The 27,487-nt window shown below is 42.3% G+C and overlaps 2 long non-coding RNA genes across 4 annotated transcripts; one reads left to right on the top strand and one right to left on the bottom strand.

Annotated features, from left to right (window-relative positions):
• Window positions 1-2,274: 2,274 nt before the first annotated feature.
• On the bottom strand, window positions 2,275-5,310 carry LOC139578254 (uncharacterized). Of its 2 annotated transcripts, XR_011675515.1 has the most exons (4): window positions 4,561-5,310; window positions 3,048-4,427; window positions 2,818-2,878; window positions 2,275-2,730 (listed from the first exon to the last, which is right to left on the bottom strand). It is a non-coding gene; the product is annotated as an uncharacterized lncRNA (long non-coding RNA). The 2 variants fall into 2 exon arrangements; XR_011675514.1 differs by having other exon boundaries at window positions 2,275-2,878.
• A 253-nt stretch (window positions 5,311-5,563) lies between these two features.
• On the top strand, window positions 5,564-26,725 carry LOC139578253 (uncharacterized). 2 transcript variants are annotated; one of them, XR_011675512.1, is made up of 4 exons: window positions 5,564-5,703; window positions 18,675-23,458; window positions 24,994-25,062; window positions 25,652-26,725. It is a non-coding gene; the product is annotated as an uncharacterized lncRNA (long non-coding RNA). The 2 variants fall into 2 exon arrangements; XR_011675513.1 differs by lacking the exon at window positions 5,564-5,703 and adding an exon at window positions 6,192-6,330.
• The last annotated feature ends 762 nt before the right edge of the window (window positions 26,726-27,487 follow it).

Below are 27,487 nucleotides of genomic sequence, written 5' to 3'. Positions count from 1 at the left end.
GCCACAAGACGGGGACCTCAAATAGACCTATGGCACATCAAGGGAACTGTAACCTACTGTTCAGAAGGGTTAAATGGAAACTGAAATCGGACACTGACTGTATTTAGCCCTCAGTTGACATCAGTCATTAGGTAGTATTGTTTTCTCTTACGCTTCTCATGTTTGTTCATTGGTATCGTTTCATTATTAAACTCCCCTACTGCACCTGCTTCCCGACTCCCAGCTTATATGTTACATTCGTAAAGCTCCGTCATCTCTGCTTCTTTCACAGAGCAAAAATGTTTAGGGATCGGGGAGAAAATGCACCAAAAAAAAGGGGGGAAACATTATGTGCAAAATTTCCAAATGACATCCGTTTGACCGGTTGAAAGGAAATAGAAAGGTGTGAAAATGAACCAACATGTTTCTAATAAGATTTCAGTTCCGCGCTTGGATGCATATTTTATGTGGTTGAAAGAGGCTACAATCAGCTTTATGATGCTGATAAACATAAACTCAGCAAAAAAAGAAACGTTCTCTCACTGTCAACTGCATTTATTTTCAGCAAACTTAACATGTGTAAATATTTGTATGAACATAACAAGATTCAACAACTGAGACATAAACTGAACAAGTTCCACAGACATCTGACTAACAGAAATGGAATAATGTGTCCCTGAACAAAGGGGGGGGGGGGGGATCAAAATCATAAGTAACAGTCAGTATCTGGTGTGGCCACCAGCTGCATTAAGTACTGCAGTGCATCTCCTCCTCATGGACTGCACCAGATTTGCCAGTTCTTGCTGTGAGATGTTACTCCACTCTTCCACCAAGGCACCTGCAAGTTCCCGACATTTCTGGGGGGGAATGGCCCTAGCCCTAGCCCTCACCCTCCGATCCAACAGGTCCCAGACGTGGTCAATGGGATTGAGATCCGAGCTCTTCGCTGGCCATGGCAGAACACTGACTTCCTGTCTTGCAGGAAATCACTCACAGAACGAGCAGTATGGCTGGTGGCATTGTCATGCTGGATGGTCATGTCAGGATGAGCCTGCAAGAAGGGTACCACATGAGGGAGGAGGATGTCTTCCCTGTAATGCACAGCGTTGAGATTGCCTGCAATGACAACAAGCTCAGTCCAATGATGCTGTGACACACCGGCCCAGACCTTGACGGAGCCTCCACCTCCAAATCGATCCCGCTCCAGAGTACAGGCCTCAGTGTAATGCTCATTCCTTCAACGATAAACGCAAATCCGACAATCACCCCTGGTGAGACAAAACCGCGACTCGTCAGAGAAGAGCACTTTTTCCCAGTCCTGTCTGGTCCAGCGACAGTGGGTTTGTGAGGACCTGACGTTGTTGCCGGTGATGTCTGGTGAGGACCTGCCTTACAACAGGCCTACAAGCCCTCAGTCCAGCCTCTCTCAGCCTATTGTGGGCAGTCTGAGCACTGATGGAGGGATTGTGCGTTCCTGATGTAACTCAAGCAGCTGTTGTTGCCATCCTGTACCTGTCCCGCAGGTGTGATGTTCGGATGTACCGATCCTGTGCAGGTGTTGTTACACATGGTCTGCCACTGTGAGGACGATCAGCTGTCCGTCCGTCTCGTCTCCCTGTAGCACTGTTTTAGGCATCTCACAGTACGGACATTGCAATTTATTGCCCTGGCCACATCTGCAGTCCTCATGCCTCCTTGCAGCAAGCCTAAGGCACGTTCACGCAGATGAGCAGGGACCCTGAGCATCTTTCTTTTGGTGTTTTTCAGAGTCAGTAGAAAGGTCTCTTTAGTGTCCTAAGTTTTCATAACTGTGACCTTAATTGCCTACCGTCTGTAAGCTGTTAGTGTCTTAACGACCGTTCCACAGGTGCATGTTCATTAATTGTTTATGGTTCATTGAACAAGCATGGGAAACAGTGTTTAAACCCTTTACAATGAAGTCTTTAACCATTGGTTTATGACTATACCACTCATCGTGTGACACCTACCCGTAGTGTGTTTTGTATTTGCCGTATTTTTCGATCTTTCAACCTCTCTTCTTCAGACCTTAGTGAGTGAATGACATACATTACATACATTCAATATGAAAATATATTCAGATCAGTCTGGCTACAGTGAAACAAGTGATTTTAAGGATGCAAATTAAAAGTTTTTACAACGTTCAAGAGTAACGGCATGGGAAAGTTCTGCAGGAGAACTAGGCACCACCATCGCCTAACTTGCTGCATGTTTTCCTTTGAAAAAGAAAATCACACAATCGGATGGGTATCCAAAAAAACATATCCACTAGTGATGAGAATTTCACAATTTATACATACCTCAGTGAAATCACACAATGCTTCCATTGCAATGTATAGCGCGTACTATAAGTTAAGAAAGAATAGGTTGTTAAGTTTGATAGTTATGATAACAACAATAATAATAATACCACCCCCCCAGGAATATATTTCAGGATGTAGAAGATGTCGCCCCCAAGAAGTCACAGCATGTCACATCAGCGTCCAGCTCTGCAGGAGGTTGATGTATGAATTGTGTATGTAGTGTAAAAACAGGTCCCAAAAAGTGTCAAGATAAATAAACAAGAAAAAGTATGAACAATAGTGTGCTTAGCATGCTGCAAGCACAGAAATAATAATAACTTTTCGTATGTTATAACAGAAAACAGGACTAATATAATAAACTGAATAGCCAGCATCTTACCATCAAAACAAACACCCCACAATTGTTTGAAAAACCTTGCTTTGGTAGGCCCTGTGGTGTGAACAAGGTACAATTTTCAATAAAGGAATGACAATCAAATGGTACAGTTGAGTGGAATAATTTAAAGGAATATCCAACCTGAACATCATCCACACCAAAAGTCCTCCAAGGTCCAGGGGACAAGATCCGAGCAATGTTTCTGTGAACACAGTGTATGTGAAAGTAAAGAAAAAGTACAATTCAACAACTTTTTATACTCCAGCATGCATAACAGTTTTTAACACAGTTGGAACTGAATTAGTCCAAGTATTTTTCACAACATGTATGGGTGTTGCTGGTCCATAAAATGTATTTGACTGCAAACACACCATTTCTCACATTGTTAAGGCTGCGAAGGTTCAACTGAGATAGGAACAATAGCACACCTGAACTTTGTTAAAATAATTGTTTAATTCAATAGTTAATAAATGGCAAATGCAATTTCCGTATATACGGGTTCACTGTAACATCACGCAGGATGAAAACAGAGAAGTCAGCCAACACCCTACCCCCTTCCCCTTTTATACTCCAACAGAGGTAGTTCCTGATTCTGTACAGGCCTGTTAGAATAGAGGCACAGCATGGTTTAAACTCACTGGCCTATCGTTGGTGTTGGCGCTTAAGCTAGTCCTAGCCCCTTAGCGCATGTGACGACTTGTCTTCGGGTGCAGAGATGATCTTTGTGTGTATAGTTTATCTGTTATTGTCCATTGTGCACCACAATCAGCAGTCTCCTGATTCACCCCCCCTCCCTCTAAACCCCTCATGTGCCTCTCTAAGATTAGCACAGTTTTGGTCACACGGGGAAGCACCCTTCTCAGCACACACACACATTTCACACTTTTGTTCATATCTTAGGGCCTTGTACATTGTTGCATACACACACATATTTCAGGCTGTGGCCCCATGGTTAGGCTATGAGAACTGTTACTCCTGAGAACAAAGACAAATTGTCAGGCCTACATGAGTCAGTAGCTTAAACTTTAATTAATGTAAAATCCTTCTAGTTTATAGTTATTTTAGCACGCTAAGCCTAGCAAAACCCCACAACATCAATGCACTCACATGCCAAAAAATCTTTCCTTGGACACTGTTTCAAAGCAATGAGTATGTTTTCTTCGTAAATGTGTTTTGAAGTTTTTCCTTATTTAATAACTTCAGTTTGCAGTGTGGACAAGTTACAATTACTTTTCTTGACTTGCCATGTATGTTGGGACCAGGTGATTTCATTTTTGTACATACTATGTGTAGGCTCGCTATGTGTAACTAAGGGAATGGCATCAACAATACACATTTAGAGCCAGCCAAACACATCAAGGCACACAATGAAGAAACACAGAAAAATCAACGATCAAATCGATTGCATAACTGTACATGTAAACCTAGGCTTACTGCTCAAGTAGGCAAATTTGTCCAAATAAGATTCCCTCATTGTAAGCAGTTAGCTAGTTCACATACAAAAGGGTGCTATTGCTAATTAGCTAACTCAAGTGCAAATGGTTGTTAATTAACGCTATGCTAACATTGTTGTGGTAGTTGGTTATATAAAAATATACCACTGCACTGGTATAACATGAATATTACAAAGTACATTATGCATAATGACAGCCTCACTTACTTCCATGGTTTATATTTTTATCCATGTAGGTTAGGTTCGATTAAGATTCACTTTCGTTGACACATTCAACGTGAACCTCAACTTGGGTGACCTTGAAGGAGACGGGAAGGGTTCAGGTTAAAAGCGTTTGACTCTGCCCACATTGAGCCAGGCCCCGAACTGCATACCTGCAGTCAGGAGCCTTCTCTTCTGGAACGTTCAATTGAATAGAAATGATGACGTACCAGAGAGGAAGCGAGAGACCCAAATCGGCGGAAAATCTGTTTCCCTCCAGCAGTTGGCGGTTTTTCGTTGTTTCACCCACCAAGAAAGGAGTTTTTGTATGGCGGTCAATGAGAAAGTCGAATTTGTCAACCAAAAAATGTATGGCTTATTTATTACATTGATTTGATCTAATAGACGTTTTGTAATGCTTAAGTTGTTATGAGTGTACTGATATAAGTAGGACACGTGACATATAGGCAACTTTATATCGGCATTGTCTCGTGATGGCTATGCATATTCATGTTATGAGGCTAGTAGCATAGACTCTCTCCATTGAATACAGGCCGTTGACGTCAACAACCCTCATCGAATAGTCAAAACCAGATTACAATAATGAGATGTATCCACCAATCGAAAGAAAAGAGGGGCGGGAGGTAAACAGCCTACCGTGGCACTTTGTGAACAACATTTTACATTTCAGTCATTTAGCAGACACTCTTAGCCAGAGTGATTTACAGTAGTTTGTGCATAGATGCTTGTATTTTTTTCTCTCCATGCTGGTCCCCGTGGGAATCATACCCACAACCCCGGTGTTGCAAGCGCCATGCTCTACCAACTGAGCCACAATGACTCCCTTTGTTAGGGTATCTCAAAAAAAAAAAACGTACAAAAAAACACTAAGCAAGTCAATTAAGAACAAACCCGGAAGACGCTGGGCCAATTGTGCGCCGCCCTATGGGACTCCCAATCACGGCCAGTTGTGATACAGCCTAGATTCTAACCAGGGTGCTTGTAGTGCCAAAGACCGCTGCGCCACTCGGGAGCCCACTAATTGTATTGGTTTCATACAAGCGAAATGCTTGTTAGTATAGTCATAATATTTGGCTGTACTGAAATACCAGTTGAAAAACAGGGAACGTTTGGGTCAAGCCACACCCACCAAATGGGAACAAACGTACCTCAAAGTCGACAAGAACGTTTTGGGGGAAACGTGTGGTTCAGTACAAGCAGTTCCACAATGTAGCAAACGTTCAAGCGAATTGAACGCACCTCAGAAAAAAGTTACCGTAGCAAACGTAGTTGGCGTGGCTGCTGAAGCTGGAGTCAAAGGAGCAATTTGAGGATTACGGGTTTTAACGGACAACGTGTCTTTAGAATAATCTGTAAGTACATTTTCTAAAATATAATTTTAGGTCTATCTCTTACTAACATGAAGTACATAGCTAGCCTTGCTGGGCAGCAGATAACTCAAACTGTAGGATTACATTTTCTGACTAAAGAAAGGCAATTCTGTAAGGCAGTGTTTATTTGACCGGCTGAAAAGGAATAAAGTAGGCTATATTAGGCTAAATGATCCTGCCTATGATAGTGATTTATTAATACATTTTCGAATTCCAAAGCGCATAGCAACTCAGACTAGCGTTTCACATGATACACACGTTACACTGGGTGGTCCAGCGTAGCTGACTAAACTCAACTCCATCGTGAAGGAAGTTTCTGATTAACTCCAACGGAGTCGAGCAGAGAACAGGCTTTGTGGAATTAATCTCCGACTAAATCGATTCGCTCAAGATCAATATTTAAAAAACATATTTAGTTCTGAAACGTATACCTTGAATCTGACGACAGGCCTAGATCTCCAAATACTTATTGAGCATGCGCATTTTCGCTGAGTTGCCATCTTCGAGAAACAGAAATGAGCATACAGCCAGTTGTAGTTTAACTTTTGAAAAATTATAGATTAAAGCAAACAAAGGCACGCATCTACAGAGGACAAACATAGGTACAAGGTAAGCGTTTCATAATGTACATTAAAGTAGGCTATAGACCTTGGGTGACTGGAGTAGTCGCGCCCTTACAAAACATATTGTATTTTTGAAACTGCAGTATAACAAAAGCAGTTACACTGCAAAATTACAACAGTGAAAAAAACGTTGATTTGGACGAATTCTTTGTAGCATATATTGCACTCTGACTGCGATCTTTTTTTGTAAGGGCGTAACGTTAGCTGAACTCCACGAAGCCTGGGGCCTCATTTATTAACAGTGCTTACATTTTTTACTAAATTCTGACGTAAATGGAGATTCTAGGATTTGTGTGCGCCACAAATTATGGGGTTTATAAAACTGTCACACACAACATAGCCTAGTATGTTTTCATTGATAAAACAGTGCCATATTATATTTGTGCTTTGTTCGTTCACATTTTATGGTAAGAAAAACACCCTAATTTGGAGATGTTGGAACGGGGCCATGAAAGTTCCTTAAAGAAAGTACAATGGCAAATTTCGGCAGAGGTGTGTGTAGAACGTTAAAGTGGTTTTTCCAAACAAAAAAACGCTTGCAGCCAAGTGAGGGCCAGACACTGTATGCATGCACATTCTGCAAGATTGATTGTCCTTGTGAACAAATTAAAAGTATATGCTACAGCCCACATTTCTTTACATAAAACAAATAGTTTTTCAATATTTTGATGATCTGTGAATGACTGGTTTCTTCTCCTGGTTTGATATATGCTCCGAAATTTAAAGGTGTTACATGTAATATTTTTGCATTGTAATTCCAGAAAATGTCTTTAATATATCTACAGTAATAGAGGAATAATAGTGTTTAAAGACATTTTCCCCCAAAATAATGCATTTTAATGTTGCAGCCTTCTTATTGGTGAGCCGCCCGCTAACCGATTGTGCCACAGCTACATGCTGTGCCTATAGGGGATTTTCCATTACACGTGTTATGTATCTTAGAGAAGAATCAATATAGGCTTTACCGTATGTGTGTGTCTGGGCCATTAGGCTAAGGGAAGGGTCATTAGGCATTTCTTTGTACCATTCCTATGGTTACGCCACCAGTAGAATCTATGCTCGGAAGTCTGTGCCATTTAGAGGAGTGATATCCGAGTTAAGATGGGTGTAAATGTAACGGATGCGAAATGGCTAGCTAGTTAGCGGTGGTGCGCGCTAATAGCGTTTCAATCGGTTACGTCACTCGCTTTGAGACCTTGAAGTAGTGGTTCCCCTTGCTCTGCAAAAGCCGCGGCTTTTGTGGAGCGATGGGTAACGATGCTTCGTGGGAGACTGTTGTTGATGTGTGCAGAGGGTCCCTGGTTCGCGGGCGAGGGGACGGACGTAAAGTTATACTGTTACATTGATGCTGTTGACCCGGATCACTGGTTGCTGCGGAAAAGGAGGAGGTCGAAAGGGGGGTGAGTGTAACGGATGTGAAATGGCTAGCTAGTTAGCGGTGGTGTGCGCTAATAGCGTTTCAATCGGTTACGTCACTCGCTTTGAGACCTTGAAGTAGTGGTTCCCCTTGCTCTGCAAGGGCCGCGGCCTTTGTGGAGCGATGGGTAACGACGCTTCGTGGGTGTCAGTTGTTGATGTGTGCAGAGGGTCCCTGGGTCGGGGCGAGGGGACGGACGTAAAGTTAAAACTGTTTCATAAACAAGTTAGAAACAAGACGAAGAGATAAACCAGCAGCATAGCACCCTACCCTATCTCACTGCTGGCTTGCTTCTGAAGCTAAGCAGGTTTGGTCCTGGTTGGTCCCTGGATGGGAGACCAGATGCTGCTGGAAGGGGTGTTGGAGGGCCAGTAGTAGGCACTCTTTCCTCTGGTCTCCAAAATATACAAATTTCGGCTTGTTACTTTGTAATAAAGTCTATTTGAATTCACTAGTTCCGGTATCTGAGAAATATTATTGGACCAATATTTCTACTACATGCCACAATTTGTTAGGATGTGGTACTTATACAAATCACTCAGCGCCAGTCAATTTGACAAGAGATTTTCTGGCCACAAATATAACATGTAGCACCTTTTTTAAATGGGCTATGATGTTGCACACCTAATATTGTACACCAATACTGTAGCCTACCCATACTGTCAAGGCTACCGATCTATTTACCTTCGAAAATGCTTGGCTATTGAATGAGTGATTTGATAAATGCTAGCCTACTATTTGTTGTGTGGTGGGAATAATTTATACCACTTATGTCCTGCAATAATTTTATTTAGGGCTTTAAAAGTCAAGTAAACATATATTAGACGACATGCGATCTCCTTACCAACGGCAAATGCATCTGTTTTATCATTAGGCCTATATTTTTATTAGCCTAGAATTCCTGTGCATCAAATACCTCCCATTTCTCCAAATTAACAATATGCCTATATCAAATCAAAGTTTATTTGTCACGTGCACCGAATACAACAGGTGTAGTTGACCTTACAGTGAAATGCTTACTTACAGGCCCTAACCAACAGTGCAATCTTAGTAAAAAATAGGTATTAGGTGAACAATAAGTAAGGAGAAGAAAAAAACGACAGTGAATAATAACAGTAGCGAGGCTATATACAGGCACCGGTTAGTCGGCCTAAATGAGGTAGTATGTACATGAGGGTACGGTTAAAGTAACTATGCATATATGGTAAACAGAGAGTAGCAGCAGTGTAAAGAAGGGTTGGGGGGGATAATACAAATAGTCCGGGTAGCCATTTGATTACCTGTTCAGGAGTCTTATGGCTTGGGGGTAAAAGCTGTTGAGAATCCTTTTTGTCCTAGACTTGGCACTTCAGTACCGCTTGCCATGCGGTTGTAGAGTGAACAGTCTATGACTGGGGTGGGTGGGGTCTTTGACAATTTCTAGCGCCTTCCTCTGACACTGCCTGGTGTAGAGGTCCTGGATGGCTGCTTAGCCCCAGTGATGTGCTGGGCCGTACGCACTACCCTCTGTAGTGCCTTGCGGTCGGAGGCCGAGCTGTTGCCGTACCAGGCTAGGATGCAACCAGTCAGGATGCTCTCGATGTTGCAGCTGTAGAACCTTTTGAGGATCTGAGGACCCATGCCCCAAAAAATGTGTTTCCTGAATAGGCTTTGTCGTGCCCTCTTCACAACTGTCTTGGTGTGTTTGGACCATGTTAGTTTGTTGGTGATGTGGACACCAAGGAACTTGAAGCTCTCAACCTGCTCCACTACCGCCCCGTCGATGAGAATGGTAAGAAGGAGTGCTCTGTCCTCCTTTTCCTGTAGTCCACAATCATCTCCTTAGTCTTGGTTACGTTGAGGGATAGGTTGTTATTCTGGCACCACCCGGCCAGGTCTCTGACCTCCCTATAGGCTGTCTCGTCATTGTCGGTGATCAGGCCTACCACTGTCTATATGTTTGCAATACAGTTAATCAACCTTCTATACTGAACAAAAATATAAATGCAATAATTTCAAAGATTTTGCTGAGGTACAGTTCATATAAGGAAATCAGCCGATGAAATACACTTAACAAAAATATAAACGCAAAGCAACGTAAAGCATTGGTCACAAGTTTCATGAGATGAAATAAAAGATTCCCAAAATTTTCCATTTGCACAAAAAGCTTCTTTCTTCCAAGTTTTGTGCACAAATTTGTTCACATCCCTCTTAGTGAGTGTTTCTCATTTGCCAAGATATGCCACACCTGTCAGGTGGATGGATTATCAAGAAGCTGATTAAACAGCATGATCATTACACAGGTGCTCCTTGAGCTGAGGACAATAAAAGACAATTCTAAAATGTGCAGTTTTGTCGCACAACACAGTGCCACAGATGTTTTGAAGGAGCATGCAGTTGGCATGCTGACTGCAGGAATGTCTACGAGCTGTTGAATGTTCATTTCTCTACCATAAGCTGCCTCCAATGTTGTTTTAGAGAATTTGGCAGTACTTCCAACTGGCCTCACAACTGCAGACCACGTGTATCCACGTCAGACCAGAACCTCTACACCCGGCTTCTTCACTTGTGGGATTGTCTGAGACCATCCAGCCGGACAGCTGATGAAACTGGATCTGCACAAACTGTCAGAAATCGTCTCAGGGAAGCTCATCTGCATGCTCGTAGTTCTCACCAGGTTCTTGACCTGACTACAGTTCAGCGTTTTATTGGTAATTTTCCAGTACATTGGTGCACATTATACTTCTTAGAGTGCACTTACTCTGTGTACTACTCTTATGTGTGTCTAGGTCATTAGGCTAAGGGAAGCCGTTACCTAGTCCAGTAAGGTTCATTAGGAGTAGAGGTCGACCGATTAATCGGAATGGCCGATTAATTAGGGCCGTTTTCATAACAATCGGTAATCTGCATATTTGGACACCGATCATGGCCGATTACATTGCACTCCACGAGGAGACTGCGTGGCAGACTGACTACCTGTTATGAGTGCAGCAAGGAGCCACGGTAAGGTGCTAGCTAGCATTAAACGTATCTTATAAAAAACTATCAATCTTAATTAACATAATCACTAGTTAACTACACATGGTTGATGATATTACTAGTTTATGTAGCTTGTCCTGCGTTGCATATAATTGATACGGTGCTTGTTAATTTATCATTGAATCATAGCCTACTTCGCCAAATGGGTGATTTAACAAGCGCATTTGCGAAAAAAGCACTGTCGTTGCACCAATATGTACCTAACCATAAACATCAACGCCTTTCTTAAAATCAATACACAAGTATATATTTTTTTATATATTTAGTTAATATTGCCTGCTAACATGAATTTCTTTTAACTAGGGAAATTGTGTCACTTCTCTTGCAGTTTGGGCCGCCTGGCTCGTTGCGAACTGTGAAGACTATTTCTTCCTATCAAAGACAGCCAACTCGCCAAACGGGGGATGATTTAACAAAAGTGCATTTGCGAAAAAAGCACAATCGTTGCTTGAATGTACCTAACCATAAACATCAATGCCTTTCTTAAAATCAATACACAGAAGTATATATTTTTAAACCTGCATATTTAGTTAAAATAAATTCATGTTAGCAGGCAATATTAAACTAGGGAAATTGTCACTTCTCTTGCGTTCATTGCACACAGAGTCAGAGTATATGCAACAGTTTGGGCCGCCTGGCTCGTTGCGAACTAATTTGCCAGAATTTTACGTAATTATGATTATAACATTGAAGGTTGTGCAATGTAACAGGAATATTTAGACTTATGGAAGCCACCCGTTAGATAAAATACGGAACGGTTTCGTATTTCACTGAAAGAATAAACGTTTTATTTTCAAAATGATAGTTTCCGGATTTAACCATATTAATGACCTATGGCTCGTATTTCTGTGTGTTATAATTAAGTCTATGATTTGATAGAGCAGTCTGACGTAGCGGTGGTAGGCAGCAGCACGCTCGTAAGCACTCATTCAAACAGCACTTTCGTGTGTTTTCAAGCAGCTCTTGCGCTGTTTATGACTTCAAGCCTATCAACTCCCGAGATTAGGCTGGTGTAACCGATGTGAAATGGCTAGCTAGTTAGCAGGGTGCGCGCTAATAGCGTTTCAAACGTCACTCGCTCTGAGACTTGGAGTAGTTGCTCCCCTTGCTCTGCAAGAGTCGCAGCTTTTGTGGAGCGATGGGTAACGATGCTTCGAGGGTTGCTGTTGTCGATGTGTTCCTGATTCGAGCCCAGGTAGGGGCGAGGAGAGGGACGGAAGCTATACTGTTACAGGCAATACTGAAGTGCCTATAAGAACATCCAATAGTCAAAGGTATATGAAATACAAATGGTATAGAGAGAAATAGTCCTATAATAACCTCAACCTACAACTTCTTACCTGGGAATATTGAAGACTCATGTTAAAAGGAACCATCAGCTTTCATATGTTCTCATGTTCTGAGCAAGGAACTAAAACGTTAGCTTTTTTACATGGCACATATTGCACTTTTACTTTCTTCTCCAACACTTTGTATTTGCATTATTTAAACCAAATTGAACATGTTTCATTATTTATGAGGCTAAATTGAATTGATTGATGTATTATATTAAGTTAAAATAAGTGTTCCTTCAGTGTTGTTGTAATTGTCATTATTACAAATAAATAAAAAAAATCGGCCGATTGATCGCTATCAGCTTTTTTTGGTCCCCCCAATAATCGGTATTGGCGTTAAAATCTAATTAGAGGTTGACCGATTATGGAGCATAGGTTTGTATTACTTAAGCACCATTAGACATGCATGTGCCTTGGGAGTGTGCGTGTCTGTTTATTTTTGTACCATTGCTATGGTTACGCCACCAATGGCATCTATGCCATAATGTATGTGCCAATAAGAACATGGAAACCAAGCTGAAATGAGTGCAAGGCAAAAAGATAATGGTGGCTAAATGCCAGAGGGAGGAGTCATTAACATAAAGAGGAGTTACTATGTTTTTTTATTTTAATTTTATTTCACCTTTATTTAACCAGGTAGGCTAGTTGAGAACAAGTTCCTATTGGCAACTGCGACCTGGCCAATATAAAGCATAGCAATTCGACACATACAACAACACAGAATAAACAAAACATACAGTAGAAAAATAAGTCTATATACAATGTGAGCAAATGAGGTGAGATAAGGGAGGTAAAGGCAAAAAAGGCCATGGTGGCGAGGTAAATACAATATAGCAAGTAAAACACGGGAATGGGAGATTTGCAGTGGAAGAATGTGCAAAGTAGAAATATAAATAATGGGGTGCAAAGGAAATAAATAAATACAGTAGGGGAAGAGGTAGTTGTTTGGGTTAAATTATAGATGGGCTATGTACAGGTGCAGTAATCTGTGAGCTGCTCTGACAGCTGATGCTTAAAGCTAGTGAGGGAGTTTTTTGCAGGTCGTTCCAGTCTTTGGCAGCAGAGAACTGGTAAGGAATGGCGACCAAAGGAGGCATTGGCTTTGGGGGTGACCAGTGAGATATACCTGCTGGAGCGCGTGCTGCTATGGTGACCAGTGAGCTGAGATAAGGCGGGGCTTTACCTAGCAGATAACCTGTAGCCAGTGGGTTTGGCGACGAGTATGAAGCGAGGGCCAACCAACGAGAGCGTACAGGTCGCAATGGTGGGTAGTGTATGGGGCTTTGGTGACAAAATGGATGGCACTGTGATAGACTGCATCCAGTTTGTTGAGTAGAGTGTTGGAGGCTATTTTATAGATGACATCACCGAAGTCGAGGATCGGTAGGATGGTCAGTTTTACGAGGGTATTTTTGGCAGCATGAGTGAAGGAGAGCAGGTGCGGGCAGTGATCGGTTGAATTGTATGCATTTCGTTTTACTTGCGTTTAAGAGCAGTTGGAGGCCACGGAAGGAGAGTTGTATGGCATTGAAGCTCGTCTGGAGGTTTGTTAACACAGTGTCCAAAGAGGGGCCAGAAGTATACAGAATGGTGTCGTCTGCGTAGAGGTGTATCAGAGAATCACCAGCAGCAAGAGCAACATCATTGATGTATACAGAGAAGAGAGTCAGCCCGAGGATTGAACCCTGTGGCACCCCCATAGAGACTGCCAGAGGTCCGGACAACAGGCCCTCCCATTTGACACACTGAACTCTATCAGAGAAGTAGTTGGTGAACCAGGCAAGGCAATCATTTGAGAAACCAAGGCTGTCGAGTCTGCCAATAAGAATGTGGTGATTGACAGAGTCGATGAATATGGCTGCGCAGTAATGTCTCTTTTCGATGGCGGTTATGATGTCATTTAGGACCTTGAGCGTGGCTGAGGTGCACCCATGACCAGCTCTGAAACCAGATTGCATAGCGGAGAAGGTACGGTGGGATTCGAAATGGTCGGTAATCTGTTTGTTCACTTGGCTTTCGAAGAACTTAGAAAGACAGGGTAGGATAGATATAGGTCTGTAGCAGTTTGAGTCTAGAGTGTCACCCCCTTTGAAGAGGGGGATGACCGCGGCAGCTTTCCAATCTTTGGGAATCTCAGACGATACGAAAGAGAGGTTGAACAGGATGGTAATAGGGGTTGCAACAGTTTCGGCAGATCATTTTAGAAAGAGATGTGTTTGACGTAAGCATGAAAACTGTATAAAAAGTGTGTGCCAAGGCTGGAAAGTCGGTTGATCCATGAACCAGCTCGGCTTGTTACTTTGTATTAAATTCTATTTGAATTCACAAGTTCCTGTATCTGAGAAATAATAATGAGCAAATATTTCTACAACACGTTGTAACTGGTAATCTTAGGCTTTATTACATACAGTCGGGAGGAACTACTGGATATAAGAGCAACGTCAACTCACCATCATTACGACCAGGAATACGACTTTCCCAAAGCGGATCCTCTGTTTTGCCCACCACCCAGGACAATGGATCGGATACCAGCCGGCGAACCAAAACAACGTTGCTGTAAAAGGGGCAGACGAAGCGGTCTTCTGGTCAGGCTCCGGAGATGGGCGCACCGCTCCCGAGCATACTACTCGCCAATGTCCAGTCTCTTGACAACAAGGTTGATGAAATCCGAGCATGGGTAGCATTCCAGAGAGACATAAGAGACTGTAACGTTCTTTGCTTCACGGAAACATGGCTCACTCGAGACACGCTATCGGAGTCGGTACAGCCAGCTGTTTTCTTCACGCATCGCGCTGACAGAAACAAGCATCTTTCTGTTAAGAAGAGGGGCGGGGAGGTATGCCTTATGATTTAACGAGACATGGTGTGATCATAACAACATACAGGAATGCTGTTCATCGACTACAGCTCAGCATTTAACACCATAGTACCCTCCAAACTCGTCATCAAGCTCGAGACCCTGGGTCTCGACCCCGCCCTGTGCAACTGTGTACTGGACTTCCTGACGGGCCGCCCCCAGGTGGTGAGGGTAGGTAACAACATCTCCACCCCGCTGATCCTCAACACTGGGCATGCACGCCTCCAACTCAATCATCAAGTTTGCAGATTACACTACAGTGGTAGGCTTGATTACCAACAATGACGAGACGGCCTACAGGGAGGAGGTGAGGGCCCTCGGAGTGTGGTGTCAGGAAAATAACCTCACACTCGACGTCAACAAAACAAAGGAGATGATTGTGGACTTCAGGAAACAGTAGAGGGAGCACCCCCCTATCCACATCAACGGGACAGTAGTGGAGAGGGTAGTAAGTTTTAAGTTCCTCGGTGTACACATCACGGACAAACTGAATTGGTCCACCCACACAGACAGCGTGGTGAAGAAGGCGCAGCAGTGCCTCTTCAACCTCAGGAGGCTGAAGAAATTCAGCTTGTCACCAAAAGCACTCACAAACTTTTACAGATGCACAATCGAGAGCATCCTGTCGGGCTGTATCACCGCCTGGTACAGCAACTGCTCTGCCCACAACCGTAAGGCTCTCCAGAGGGTAGTGAGGTCTGCACAACGCATCACCGGGGGCAAACTACCTGCCCTCCAGGACACCTACACCACCCAATGTCACAGGAAGGCCATAAAGATCATCAAGGACAACAACCACCCGAGAAACTGCCTGTTCACCCCGCTATCATCCAGAAGGCGAGGTCCGTACAGGTGCATCAAAGCAGGGACCGAGAGACTGAAAAACAGCTTCTATCTCAAGGCCATCAGACTGTTAAACAGCCACCATGTTAACCTCTCTGGGATATTCGGGACGCTAGCGTCCCACCTCAACAGCCAGTGAAACTGCAAGGCGCCAAATTCAAAACAACAGAAATCCCATAATTAAAATTCCTCAAACATACAAGTATTTTACACCATTTTAAAGATAAACTTGTTGTAAATCCAGCCACAGTGTCCGATTTTCAAAAAGGCTTTACGACGAAAGCACACCAAACGATTATGTTAGGTCAGCACCTAGTCACAGAAAAACAGCCATTTTCCAGCCAAAGAGAGGAGTCACAAAAAGCAGAAATAGAGAAAATTAATCACTAACCTTTGATCTTCATCAGATGACACTCATAGCACTTCATGTTACACAATACATGTATGTTTTGTTCGATAAAGTTCATATTTATATCCAAAAATCTGTTTACATTGGCGCGTTATGTTATGTAATGTTTTGCCTCAAACATCCGGTGATTTTGCAGAGAGCCACATCAATTTACAGAAATACTCATAATAAACAGTGCTAAAAGATACAATTGTTATGCATGGAATTTTAGATCCACTTCTCCTTAATGCAACCGCTGTGTCAGATTTTTTTTTGAACTTTTCGGAAAAAGCACACCATGCAATAATCTGAGTACGGCACTCCGACACAAAAACAAGCCATACAGATACCCGCCATGTTGTGGAGTCAACAGAAGTCAGAAATAGTATTACAAATATTCACTTACCTTTGATCTTCATCAGAATACACTCCCAGGAATCCCAGTTTCACAAATGTTTGTTTTGTTTGATAAAGTCCATAATTTATGTCCAAATACCTCCTTTTTGTTCGCGGGTTTAGTACACAAATCCAAACTCAGGAGGCGCGGGCAAGTCCAGGCGAAAGTTCAGACAAAGTCAAATTACAGTTCGTAGAAACATGTCATACGATGTATAGAATCAATCTTTAGGATGTTTTTAACATAAATCTTCAATAATGTTTCAACCGGAGAATTCCTTTGTCTGTAGAAATGCAATGGAACGCAGCTAACTCTCACGGGAGCCCGCGAGACTGAGCTCGTGGCACTCTGCCAGACCCCTGACTTAATCAGCTCTTATTCCCTCATCCTTCACAGAAGCATCAAACAAGGTTCTAAAGACTGTTGACATCTAGTGGAAGCCGTAGGAAGTGCAAAATGACCCATATACCACTATGTATTCGATAGGCTACAAACCTCAGATTTTCCACTTCCTGGTTGGATTTTTTTCTCAAGTTTTTGCCTGCCATATGAGTTCTATTATACTCACAGACATAATTCAAACAGTTTTAGAAACTTCAGAGTGTTTTCTATCCAAATAGACTAATACTATGCATATATTAGCAACTGGGACTGAGGAGCAGGCAGTTTACTCTGGGCACCTCTGGGCACCTTTTCATCCACGCTACTCAATACTGCCCTGCAGCCATAATTAAGTAGCCCTATTTTGAGATGTGAGATATCACAATCTTTTTCAATAATGACAGGAATGGAGGAGATCTTTATTCCAATGAGATTGCTAAGGCTAACTCCGCCATGTTTAGTTTTGCCCAACCTAGATCGAGGCACAGACACGGTCTCAATGGGGATAGCTGAAGTAACTACACTGACTGTGCTAGTGGCAGACTCTACTAAGCTGGCTAACAGGGTGCAGGCCAGGCAGCAGGCTATCTCATTGTGGAGCTGGAGGAGTTAGAGCCCTGTCTATGTTCATAGATAAGATGAGAGGACCCCTCCAGTTAGGATGGAGTCTGTCACTCCTCGACATGCCAGGCTTGGTCCTGTTTGTGGGTCAGTCCCAGAAAGAGGGCCACTTATCTACAAATTCTATCTTTTGGGAGGGGCAGATCGCTCTGGCCCCCCTCCCAGATGTTTCCTTACTCTTCAACTATTGTTGGCTGTTGAGTTCCACCACCTTCTCGGCCTAGTTTCACAAAAACTAGCTTTGCTTAACAGGAACTGAGACCCGACTGATGCTCTTTTACATACTTCCTTAATCTTAATATACACAACTAAAATTGTCTGACCTGAAACCGACACTTTCTGTACTTACCCTTTTTGCTACAATAACACACACAAGCTCCAACAACCTAACCCATACCAATGAGCTAATTATACAATAAGAATCGGCACAAGTCATACAGTTTCCATCATAGGAAACAATACAGAACAGATTGAAAATGTACCGTAAATAAAGAAAATTAAGCTCTGTGATAAATCCATCCCATTGTGACAAACTCATGTTCTATGAGAGACATTGCATAGTCATGAGAATGTAGTAATGAATGCATAATTAATTAAGTTAATGTATAACCTTGAGTACGAGAGAGGTTAAATTTATAGTAGCCGTTTTATCTTGACGTGACCGCTTGTACTTCTACTGGACTCAAGTCTCCTCCTTTACCTTCAGTCCATCTGATAATTTTTGTCTTCAGTTCCCATCAGTCCATTCTCACGGGGAGTAAACCAATGTACCGTTCCAGACCCCTCAACCTCGGATGTGTGTATGAGTTTCTGTTGCGTACCCTAAGTCATGGGTGTAGCGCTGATGCAGTGTCCTGACATCTTGGGTGTCTCCAGTCGAGCGGCCCACCTCAGTTTACGCCAGTGGTGAAAAAATAGCAGCTAGCCTACCGATCTCTTCTATGCTTTCAAAGAATATGATGGCTTTCTGGCACCAGATTGCCATACCCTAGATTTTTACCATTGGATTCAAGCCACATTTGTTACTGTGTGTTTTGTTGGGCTAATCCTGGTTTATCATGTTTTTCATTTCAGAAATGGTTACGTTCTGCCATACCACAGGGCAGAAGGCGAGACTGAGAAGCCAAGGAGAATGCAGACCTCTACCTGGCCCCAAAGTGGACCGGATCGATCAGTCACTGGACAATCCTCAAGTCCCCAAGTCACCAGTGGTCAGCTGAGTGGGAATCCGAGCACCTATTCTCATCAATATGGGCCGGTCAGACCATCTGTGGCGTATACACTTGGTAGGGAAGTCGGACCAGCGGTCCCATATACTCAAGGTGGTGAATGCCTACCACACAGCAGTCAAGTAACCAGTGTAGGTTACTGGAGTGGACAGACCCAGAATCAACAGGCACCCACAAAAGAGCAGGCCCTAATGGCCACTAGTCCCCTTTTGACATCACTCTTGACTAACAATGCAGCTGCACAATCAACTGCTGTTACATCACAAAGTGGATACCATCACACCCTGCCCGGAAGGGTTAACGATGCATTTAAACCCACTTTCCAGCAGGGACATGGGTCTTTAGGTGTTAATAGTAACAATTCACAGAGGTTGGTACAGAATGGTCAGGGTGCAACCATTCACTGCCCCTCTGATATTAATGCATCACTGAATACAAATTGTATTTATCTCCAAAGCCCAGCAAGTGGTAGTCAGCAGCTGGTACTTGGCAGACAAGAGGGGGCCTCCAGTGGTACCTCTGCTGCTCTTGCAATGGGTAGGAGTCCCAATCATGTCAATCATCAATGGACTGTAGTCAGTGGAAAGGATTCAAGTAGGATGGCAGTTCAAGCTCTTCATCAGGGGTATCCACAAACACCAAACTCTTTGCAAAGTGCACAGGAGACAAGTAGTGTACCATCAAGGACATCTCCACTGTCTCCCACAGCATATAAACAACGGTTGCATTTGATTCAAAATCAAAACAATAACAACAGGACTGAGATGAACAGGGTTCAACATGGCACACCTGTCCAAACTGACCCATCAAACCACAGGCAAATGTATCCCTTCCAACCTCTCACAGACAGCAACAACCAGGTCAATCTACCAAATGCTACAGTGGGGCAGTCAATGCCAATGCATAACATTAGCCAGAATCCTCAATACAATGTTATGCATAACCCTTCTCTTAATAATTTTCAAAGATATCGCCCTGCAGGCCTTACCAACCCACCACAACAGAACAGACTTGCGTCAAATTGTGCAAATATGAACAGTCAGGCAGGGGCCATTGAAAATAATGCACACCATGCCCCATATCCTAGGCTCCATATCGAAGGCGTATCCAACCTACATTACAAGGCAGGCGGCACCTATGCTCTGGGATCCAACACTGGACCATCTTCATCTGTGCCAAACGATAGTATACAGTCTTCAGTCGAGCACACCCGGGAGTCCGCTCCTCCACCATACCCAGGCCAGCACTCCCATGGACCCGTGCTGAACAAGACGGGACATGTGGTTGGGGCAGGAGCACATTCTCTGCAATACATACCAAACCAAGGCTCAGCCCATACACTACATAACAAGCCAAAAAACGCCAATGTTTTGATATCCAACACTGGACCATCTTCTTCTGTGCTAAACCATGGTATGCAGTTTTCAGGCCAGCAAAACTGTGAGTCTGTGCCGCCGTCATACCCCATAAGACAGGGCTATTACGTAACGGTAACAGAGGACAAAAGTGGAAATGGATTTAGAGCAGAAAATGTTATTTTGATAGGAGATAAACCTAATGAAAGTGCTCTGGTGCGGCAAGGATCATCTGCAAGTAATGCCCTCTCTGTTCCTACGGTGCAGAAGGCCATCGCCATTGTACAACCACTATCGCAGTGTATGCAGACAAACACATCTCTCAATGTGGCTGATAGAATGCCCTTGACTACCCAAGGTATGTCGTTCTCAACTGGTGGTGAAAATGTGAGCAACCCTGGGGAAGAATCTTGTGACCAAAGTCCATCACAAGCCAAAACAACTCTTACTGTATCTGTTTCTTTGACAAATGAATCTGGACAAATAGTCCCCAAGGTCAGACCAGAAGCTACATTAGAATCGGGTGCTGAAAGAACAGTGACTCAGGATTCAGAAACTTCAGATGTTGAACTGGCCAAGACATATTCAAATTTTGAGTCTGAATGGTCACGATCAAACTGCTTACATGTAGAGAAAGTGGATTCTCAACCATTATCTAATTTGAAATGTCAAGCCACTCAGAGAAAAGAGTTAGCTGGCAGAGAAATGACCACTCATGTGCATGTTAACCAATTGAGTGAGGAAACAAATGAAAAAGTAGTTTCAGATGACATTTTTGATTTGTCCTCAGTTCCTGTAATCAAATGGAGACTTGGTAAATTGAAGGAGTTGGTAGACACTGTGCAACATCCAAAATGCTCTGAGACACAAGTTGAAAGCAAGCTACTAAGCCTCTATTGGGATGGAGATGGGCAGAAGCTTATAGATGCTGCAAGATCTGGTATTTTATGGAATACAATGCGAGAGGTTCGATCTGTGTGTGGCGACGATATGTCATCACAGTCTGTCATATTTTCACAAGTCAGGCGCAAAAACTGGGCTCAAGTTGAAGAGAAATGTGTCATTCTTAAACATGATTCTGTTTACCCCGAGGTCCCGGGTCAAGAGTCCTCATGGTTGAACACCAATAAGCAGCTTGATGACATAGACAGGGAGTTTGGATTCCCTTGGTCACTAATATATGACCAACAGACTCTTCAAAGAGATGAACAACCAAAACGGAATTGTACCGAAAATGAAAATTCTTCAGACTCTGCCAGTGACATGCAGACTGAGGTGATTCAGACAGAGAGACCAGCATCCTCTGAATCTGATCCTAAAGAAATTCAAGGGTCAAGTTTGGCACACAGATCTACACATACCCTCTCACCAGTTAAGAAAGAAAGTGAAAACATACTTTTTTGTGATCCATTTTCCTCCCTGGAGATCAACGTGCTGCCACCAGAAGAGGCTATGCGGTTTTTCAATGGACCGCTACTGCAAGACAAAGTGGGAGAAGACCAGTTGAAATTGCCAGTGGATGTGGAGCTGAATGAGTTGAAAGATTACTCCGTGGAGGATAAATCATCTGAGGGTGTAGATGTAAAGTTGACGACTGTAAAATACGAAGTGGATGTCCAATCAGAAGATTACTGTTGTCTCTCACGTTGGAAGGCAGTGTTCAGTGGGTCCACCAATTCTGTGTCCTGCAAATGCCAGTACAAGGCTGAATTGGGTTTGACAAAGGCCACTGTGAATGCGAAGATGTTTGTCGAGGGAACTTTGGCTGTTGAACCGAGCACAACAAATGCAGAACAAAGGGAAAGCCTGCATTTATGTAAATCAAATGGCACAGCAGAAGGAGAGAGGGAAGGGAATCCTGGTAAAAATGGGAATCCCCAATCATGGAAATCTACAGGCATTGAATGCCAAACTTTTGTCTTGTCTGATAGTGAATCTGAGACTGATCGCCCATACACTAATGGGGCGAAGAGCTTGCCATTGTCAAAACCCCCATCACTGTGCCTGCCCATCAAGTGCCCAAACATTATTGAAGTTGAAATTGAAGATGTCTTCTCGAGCTATGAAGACTTTCTCAAAGTATCCACCCCAATGTCCGAGCTGGTGTGGGACAATGTACAGCCAAAGCAGCAACTATCAGGTCCACTCCAGAAACAAATGGAATGTGTACAAGCACTTAGTGTCACTTTGGAAGAAAGGATCCTTGGGGGTAGTGAAGTCATTCCTACAGTTACCATTCCTACTTCTAATCTGCTACGCCAACCAGCAGAGAAAATCAGTTTTCTAACATCACTCTCCTTGGCACAAAGATGTCACAAGCATCTATCGCCTAAATTAAATTGTAGCTGCAAGGTTAAACAAAAAGGGGTTGGACACAAGAGATGTGTTGAAGGTCCTCATTCAAAATTGTCTGTCCCAAGAAAGCGAAGGAAAATAAGGCAAGGTTTGGGTCCCTTCATTCAACTTGTTCCTGAGGTCAACTTGACTGACACAGATGACGATTTCGAGCCCCCCAATACAAGTGCTTCTAACTCTTTGGAAGAAGAGCGACCTTCAAATGGTCGCAATCTCCAGAAGCCAGCAGAACCTGGAATTGGGACCAAGATTTCAAGGGTCACCACAGTAAGTCTGGCCTTGTTTGGTTCCTCGCCCCAGAGAACAAATGGGACTGTAGTAACTGGCCAACGCAAGGACCATAATTCTTCTCGACCTAGACCTTTTGCAGACAAAGCTCCAGCACCTCCTATAACCCTCAGTGTGAATGTCAAGTCCTGGAGGATAGAGCCCTCCGAGACCAGCCCGCCAGTGGAAAGCCCAGTCAGACAACGGCTCTTCAACGAGTGGGAGAACAGTTTTGTGCCAACAAAGAAGACAAAGTCCAGGGGCAGAGCATCAAGACTACGAAACAGAAGAGGCTTTGCTCCGAAGATTGTTTGTGCTGAAGTTGCCAAAAATACTGTTACCTCGACCAGCACAGATGGTAGTGCATTATCCTCTGAAAGACGAGCCACACCAGAAAGAACCGTAAGGGCCAAGCAGACTTTGCGGCACATTGAAAGAGAGAGAATCTTAAATGGCCTGAAACTCAGACTGAAGAAATCTAGGATCAAGGCGGTGCCATCCAGCAAACCTGATACAGTGGAAAAAAGTACAAATAAGATCAGGAGCCCTGCTCTTTTGCCTCTTGAGGAGAACAGTGTTCTGAGGTTCAGTGTGCTGCCAGAGTCGTTCAACTTCAAAGATGACTCAACTTCACAGACTGGTTCAATGAAGGGTAAGTAGTACCAAAACAGATATCCTTGCTCTGTCTTACGTAGGGCTGGGCGGTATAGCATATTTTACTGGGTTCCGGTATTGATGCAAGGACCAGTTTGGGTTTTAACTGTACCTTCTAAAACTGTATTTCAGTGTTTGGTTTGTTAAATGTGATATGCAACTCTGGCGCGTGAAATGTCATTTTTTTTGGTTTACATCGTTTGCTTCTTGCAAGTCGTTGTCCCTCTCCTCGATGCTGCTTTCTAAGCATTCTGTAATTACACTACTAGTTTGTGTATCTTAGTCTGCCAACATCTAGTTTGCCTTTTCTTAGCAAGTTGGCGCTAAAATAAATCATGTTCGCCACTAATGCTAATCGCTAACTAGTTATCCAAATGTAATCAGTCGGCGCAAACGTAGCTAGCCAATAATGCAGCCTGATTGATACCATTGCTGATGCAGGCCTAGATCAGTATGTTTCTAAATCAGAGAGGAATAGATGGGTTGATTGTTTAGTAACACAACCGATGCATGCGCAACTGTGGAGTAAAACATTTGTTTAGTTGTTGACATGTAAACTATATTTCTTCAATGTTTATTGAAAACAAATAGAGTTGCTCAATGAGCACTTGTCTCTCAAATACATTGTTATAGTTGTTGGTTAGCTAGCTAGTGACTTTTTGCCATATTAGCATTGACATGAAATCGGTCAAAACACCTCGACATTTGTATCAAGAAAAATATTATACTAACTGAAACAAGTCCCTTACGATTTCCCACATGATAGCTACCAACAATACAAGAAACTATCTGGCTATCCAGAATCACAACAACTCAGACTTCTGTCCCATTTGAAGCGTGCGGATCGTTTTCGTGACGTCAGCTAACCCATCTTTAGGCGAAGCATGATTTCTAGCTAGCTACATGATGTAAGAGAATACACACATAATGTAACAATTGTATAGGGTCCCCTAGGAAACACTGACCAACACGTTCGTTCCTATCCTGTCAAAATAATTCCTCCCTGGCTTATTAATTTGTTGTCATGTCAAATAACAATGTATTCAAAGTGATGCCCTCTATATTCCAACTATTGAATTACAATATCATTATACTTCCACGATTTCAACACTTCGCCAATAAACTACTGTAGGCCTAGATTTTCTTCTCCCATATCTATCATGCAGCCCTATAGGACAGTGTGAAAATGATTCAAAAAGTGCAGGAAATGCAGAAATGTATGAAAATGCAGAACATTATATTTGGTTGAAGTTGTTTTATACTGTTCAATCCAATCAGAATGTAGAATGCCACATTGAAATCACTTAATTTATGTGTTGCCACCCTAGGGTCCTGAATATTTAGAACTTGTATTATTCAAAAACATATAAAATGCGGTCATATCGTCAAAAATGTGAACAGTATTGTGATATGAGATTTTGGCCATATCGCCCAGCCCTAGTCTTACTCCAATTATGGTTACTCCAATTACGATTACCTGTAATTAGACATTTATACCTACCCTTTTCACATTGAAACACTTTTTCCCATAAGAAATGGCTGGTGCTGATGCTGTTGCTACGACGACTGAGAGTCCTAAAACAATAGTCCGGAAATCCCAAGGTAATAGCATGCTCTATCCAACCACATGTTGAAAATGTATGTATTATGGCTTCCTACATTGCATGTCTTTTGTAAGGAAAGTGTTTTTTGTATACTACCGTTCAAAATGTTGGGGTTACTTAGAAATGTCCTTGTTTTTGAGTCCTCAACTGGCAGCTTCATTAAATAGTACCCGCAAAACACCAGTCTCAACGTCAACAATTGCAAAAGGGTTTTCTAATGATCAATTAGCCTTTTAAAATGATAAACTTGGATTAGCTAACACAATGTGCCATTAAAACACAGGAGTGATGGTTGCAGATAATGGGCCTCTGTACACCTATGTAGATAATACATTCAAAATCAGCCGTTTCCAGTTACAATAGTCATTTACAAAATTAACAATGTCTACACTGTATTTCTGATCAATTTGATGTTATTTTAATGGACAAAAAAAATTGCTTTTCTTTCAAAAACAAGGACATTTATAAGTGAACCCCAACTTTTGAACGGTAGTGTATCTATGCAGTTCCAGATCTCTATTTATTCCTTTCTGTCAAATGTGAGGTGTTTTAAATTTATTGTAACAAATGAACTATTACACTCCCAGTAGGTTTATGGTCTGCTGGCCCTCAGAAGAGATATTGTCCTCTCACCTCTTCGACCACTAAAGTCCCCAAGTCTTCCTCCACTGCCTTCCAGGAGTTTCAGATGAAATTCAAGCGGCTATCCCAAGACTAGTTTGTATTGCCTCCAGTTAAGGAATGGAGGAGTGGAGTGAGGACTGTTGACGATCTGTTTCTTGTAACTTGTTTCCAATGGAAATATAGTCTGTACAATTTCAGTTTTTTTTTGTTCATGACAAACTTTTTCATAACAAAATTATGTTATTTTGGAATGCAGATATTGACCTTATTGTGGTAAGGTTGGGCAGTTCATAATATGGTTATTTTTTTTATCGTAATAATTGTTTATATTCTTAAATGACTGAGCCAATATATCTGACAGTATCCTCCTCTACCTCAGGCCTGACGGTCAACATTGCAAGACTTTGTCATTAAAAAAACATTAAACAAAGTTTTGTGGCCCATTGGATGGCTATTTTCTTGTCAATGTCATTTCAGACTTTTAAAAAAAAGTTTGGGGTTAACAATATTTTATGCAAACCTCATGTTTATTGTTTGCACGGATATCAGAATTTGGACTATGCAAAATGTACTGCAGTTTATTTGAATTTGTAGGCTACATAATTTCACCTCTTGACTCTTACCTTCTACATTCTCATACCTTATCAATAGTTACATTCTCAATAGTTATTTTGCTGGAGTTTAAACCGATTCCTTTTGTTGCCACAGGATGAACAGTACTGTATGGTTCAAGATACTGAGACAGCTTAAACAACGTTGCATTGCATTAGTTAGACCTTTGTATTCTGGTTCTGTATTTTAGTATTAAACTTTTATAGTTCTTCGTAGTTATAGATTGAAATTTGTGAAAAACTGAACGTGTGACAGACAAAAACAACACTGCCAGGAAACGTGTGTCATTAGTCACCTGGTGCATTACCGTATGGTGTATTAATGTATATATTTTTTTACTTTTAATTTTTTGTACCTAGTGTTATTTCTTTAATATGTTGGTTTATTTTGTTATTTATTTCTAAATAAATATTTGACATACTTTATATTGGTTTTTATCTCTAGAGCATCCTTCACTTGGATATTCTTGTTGACTTTAGAGGGTATTTGCAAGCTGGGTACATTCTGTTGCCAGAGCCAGATGTGTCTATTGGTTAGGTGTGAATGCTAATCCAGAGCAATTAGCACTAGTCTGTGACACTGTTGGGTGTCAATTGGTTAGCCTCCCGGAGTTGTTCTGGATTGCAAACAAAAGTTGTTCTCACATGAGACCCTTTGAATTCTTAGGATGTTTTTTTGATGGCCTCTTTCAAACAACTTTTGTTTTACACCACCTTTGTTCAGACAGTCAGAATGTGAAGGTCGTTGCAGAATGTCCAGAACGCTCAGGTGCCAACACAATGTCTCAACCATTAGGGTGCACAGTTTAGCAGATGTTATCGCAGGTGCAGTGAAATGCTTATGTTTCTAGCTCCAACAATGCAGCAACATCTAGCAATACAATAACGCACACAATCTCTTGTTTTTTAACTTTTGGATTAAGATTTATCAGAAGTGCAAGGTCAGAAAGAGCAATGTCAGAGTCTGGAATATAGATATACAGTATGTGAATGTTGTGTATAGACAGTATATGAATAGAAAATGTGTGTACAGCAGTAGTTTATATAGCATGAGCCAGAATACAGTATATACAGTTGAAGTCGGAAGTTTACAAATACATTTATACTCAGTTTTTCACAATTCCTGACATTTAATCCAAGTAAAAATTCCCTGTTTTAGGTCAGTTAGGATCACTACTTTATTTTAAG

This window comes from Salvelinus alpinus, chromosome 6 (assembly GCF_045679555.1).
Source record: "Salvelinus alpinus chromosome 6, SLU_Salpinus.1, whole genome shotgun sequence".
NCBI lineage: Eukaryota > Metazoa > Chordata > Actinopteri > Salmoniformes > Salmonidae > Salvelinus > Salvelinus alpinus.
The sequence above is the reverse complement of the archived record's forward strand: the minus strand, read 5'-3'. Positions and strand labels throughout refer to the sequence as shown.